Source organism: Periplaneta americana, chromosome 13, assembly GCF_040183065.1.
Source record: "Periplaneta americana isolate PAMFEO1 chromosome 13, P.americana_PAMFEO1_priV1, whole genome shotgun sequence".
Lineage (NCBI taxonomy): Eukaryota > Metazoa > Arthropoda > Insecta > Blattodea > Blattidae > Periplaneta > Periplaneta americana.
Genome location: NC_091129.1, coordinates 44665361 through 44669857, shown reverse-complemented (window position 1 = coordinate 44669857; position 4497 = coordinate 44665361).

Genomic DNA, 4497 nt, shown 5'->3' with positions numbered 1-4497 from the left:
TGTAAATAAACTACTGGTCAGAAAGTAATAGGTTTCTAGTTACGTACGTGACGTATGTAAATACTTATTGTTTTATAAGTTCAGCCCGTATGAAGGCATCTACGTCCGGAAGCAAAAATCGACCAACCCCCTGGAAATATGTCAGCTACATCTGATAATATATGGAAAAATGAACCAGTAGAAATGAGAGGAGTCACTCCGCTAACATCATCAGAACCCAGTGAGGACCTAAGCCGGGAGTGAAGCCTGACACTCCAAGGGAAGCATTCTTATGTATTTCGATAATGATGCTCTATATATTATTTTGATCCACACGAACCAGAGATTGGAAATACTCAGGCAATCATGTGCTGATGCATTTATTCGAAATTCGAAAGATTTTGTCCAAGAGGAAATTTTAGGTGTTACTGGAGTGTTCGAAATTCGAAAGATTTTGACCAAGAGGAAGTTTTAGGTGTTATTGGACATCTTCTAAGCTGTGGGGTGAATTTACACGTGAAGATCGGAAGAAGAGAGATAAATTTGCTCCTATCAGTGATATTTGTAATATGGTGGTGAGAAAGTTTCCTATGTTTTCCAACCCTAACAAGTCTGTCACTGTTGACAAAGAACTAATAACATTTCATGGGCGCTGTCCATTTAGGTTATATATCCCAACCAAACCAGGTAAATATGAGATAGAAGTAAAAGTGTTGTGTGATTCCAACATAAACTAATACCTCGCAGCAGACCCTTATGCAGGATAGTTTGAATTTGAGCAAAGACATCATAACAGTGGTCCTGAAGTAGTGAAAAGGTTGGTCCATATGTCTAACTTGGAACAATCAGGACGAAACATCACAATGGACAGGAAATTCATAGCCATGTTCCTTGCAACGGAATTGCTGAAGGAGAAAGTAACTACAGTTGGCACCATGCGAAATGACAGAAGAGATTTACCAACAGAGCTTCGCCCCGTTTCTTTGAAAAATGTCCAACCTGGAACAGTTAGATTTGCCTTCACTGAAGATACCACCTTGGTCAGCAATGTCCCAAAGAAAGGAAAAATTGTGACAGTCCTTTGCACGCAACATTGTGACATGAAGGTGACTGACGATAAGCCAGATATAATTCTATTCTACAATTCTACTAAAGCAGGTGTGGATGTTCTTGACAAGTGCATAAGAACATACTCTTGTTGTCGAGGAACGCGGCGACGGCCAATGGCGGTTCTATTCAACCTCATTGACATTGCAGCATATAATGCATATACATTGTTTCGTGAAACTAATGATCAATGGGCTAAACAGTACAAAAAAAGTATTCTGGAAGGGAAAATTTTTTGAAAGAACTGAGTCGACAACTTTGCATCATAAATATAAAGAAGCGCGCTGAAAATTCGGTTGGCCTATACACAAAGTATATAGATGCTTTATGTATATTTGGTTATAATTTCAACCAAGACCAAGGTGCAGTGAGCAGAAGAACTGTACGTTCAGAAACACTCAGAAAAGTAACTCGTAATGAAGTGACAAATATTCCAAACAAAGGCGGTTGTTATTTATGCCCAAGAAGTAAGGACCGCAAATACATGAAGACCTGTACTTCATGTAATAAGTACATATGTTCTGGTCATATGACGAAAGAAGAGTCCATTCCTATTAGAACCTGTCCACACCAGTGGAGTAACGGTTAGCACGTCTGGCCGTGAAACCAGGTGGCCCGGGTTCGATTCCCGGTCGGGACAAGTTACCGGGTTGAGGTTTGTTCGGAGGTTTTCCCTCAACCCAAAATGACCAAATGCTGGATAACTTTCGGTGATGGGCACGGCACAAATTTCACCGGCATTATCACCTTCATCTCATCCAGACGCTAAATAACCTAACATGTTGATAAAGCGTCCTAAAATAACCTACTAAAATAAAATAAAAAATATTAGAACCTGGTCGTAGTGTGATTCTGAATTATTGTTTTTGTTTGCATAAATCTTGAATACAGCAAGTAATATTGTATCTGAATACCTGTTTCTCTCAGAATGTTTTTTTTTTTTTTGTATCTGTTCAAAAAAAATTTTGTAAAGCAAAATACATTCAATAAAGTTGCTATAAAGTTCCTTAACCCATAAAGATTACAAAAATATATAGTTTATATAGTTTAATTACAGAAACAATATAAAATACGTGGGGTCAGTCACTGACCCCACCATTGGTATTAGTTGGTGTAATAATGGGCATTGGCATGCGACTGTTAATGTTTTTCATTGGTCTTATTTTATCATTCTCCTTTGTCCTTTGTTTTAAAGTAAATTGTTAATAAAATTTCGTTTTTGTGTTCTTATGCTGTATTAATTAGCGAAACAGAAAAAAACAGTAAATTTTTATACCCCTGTCTGCTTGAAAAAGGAACAACTTCTAGCTGAAATTACTAATCTGACAGATCAGAAGTAAGATTAACGTGAAATAGTAATACGCCATTACTAGAAACATATTTTTACAGAATCAGTCAGCACTATTTTATTATTTGTCTAGATGTCATTATGGTTTTGGAATCCGTGACTTTTTATCCGTTATATAGTGTGGGTCCATGTCTGTGATGAATTCAGAAAGTGGATACAACCACCACCACTACACGATGTGGTAAAAGTTGAATTACATATCGTCGCAAGGCGAACAAAACCTCCTAACACCAAAAATCAAAATTTTACAGGAGAAGCAAAAAACTATCTAGATAACCAGGTTTTTAGGCTTCCTTAACGAAACATTGCTATGTTGCAATAAAATCAGTCCTCTTGATGATGAGGTATCTGATTTTATATTGCTGTTTCATTTTGAGCCGTAAATGGAGTTACATGTTTTTGTTTCTCCACTTCCCAAACAAAAATGGACTTACGAGGTTTTGAAAGGCAAATTGGTGGGATAATTATTACACTACTAATAATTCTAAACACAGTTCTCATGTTTATTACACAGTATATGTATTGAAAATCATATAATAATATAAGAAATGAAAAAAAAAAAAATTCTAACATACATTTAGACAAAAAATATCTAAAGTATTAAACGAGAAAGAAACTGTAAATTAAAACATCTAATAATAAATTTGAATTGTTAAACTTTTCTACTTCAATAAATTCTAGTACCTAGGCCTATAGACCAAAGTCAAGGTAACTTCTTCCATTTTAATCTCTAAGATGCCCACCTGATTTATCTGAAAAAAAAAAAAAAAAAAAAAAACATGTGGCAAATTTTTGTAAAATGGATGGAAATCATGTGGTATTACACACTTAAGTTGTTGTAAATGTACAAATTTCTTTGTGTTAACTTTGATTGGTTTATTGTATAGACTTGACATTGAGGTATCTATTTTGTTCTGGTTGTATATCCTCTTTGGAAGTGGTTGTCAATCATCCTCATAAAGAAGTTTGTAGTCAATTACTCCACTAGGATTATACCGACGATAACTGAGGTGAATCACAGTGGGATCACCAGCTTTATTCCCAGGGAGAATAGGGCGATGAGAAGCTTTGAAGAATGCGTAATCAAGGTGGACTATCTCATAGGGTTTGGGGTTCTTCCGAACAGTGGCAATATAACCATCAGGTGTGAAAATCTGCCTATTCTTAAGTTTTATTTTTATTGTTGTGTGCATAGAGTCCCACCCCATCTGAGTGTAACCCATTTCAAGAAACATTTGGACCACTGTAATATATATATTTTTTTTTTTTTTGCGCATGGCAAGTGTCATAAGAGGATTCGCTGAAACGGAGTTTCTATTTTGATAAGTACAGCCGTCACTATACAAAATAATCTCTTTCTCAGTTGGATCTGTTTTCGTGTCTATGAAATGTACTACAATGATTACATATTCATCTACTTTAAGACCTCCACCTGACTCGTTCCACAAAAAACAGTATCCATCCTTTGAGTGCAGATCAAACATAATAAAGTCGTAACGTTCAACTTCGTCTTGTAATACAGGGCTGACGCCTTCAGGAAAGGGGACAGCAAAACGGCTTGAAGATTCATAATACATACTTTTGTAGATCCATTCTTGTCAGTCTCTTTCTCCTTGCGTGCCTGATCTTTTCGAAGAATATGTTGTGAATATTCTACGTGTGTAATGTTTCCAGCCTTGTATGCACAACAGAGATCGCATCGATCTTTTTTTTTTTTTTGTAAGATTTTCATCCTCAAATTCCATTAAACAATTCATTGATGCTTCTTGTAACTCATTTAGGGCACAGTATTTCTTAAACTTAAAGAGAGCACTTTTTGATCGCTAGTATGCCTCAAGATATAGTTTCTGTGATGTGGATCTACATTAATATGGCTCCAGTTTCTTTAAGTTTTGTAGAAACTGTTTTGCACTGTTGCGCCCTGCCTGGTTATGAGAACCACGTGGAGAAACTTCAGATAATGGACGTTTATCATAGCCTTTTTTCACCCTGTTCCTTATACTACATTCTCCAATGCAGAGTGTATTAATAAACATGGTTTCACAAACCTCAATCCTTTTACC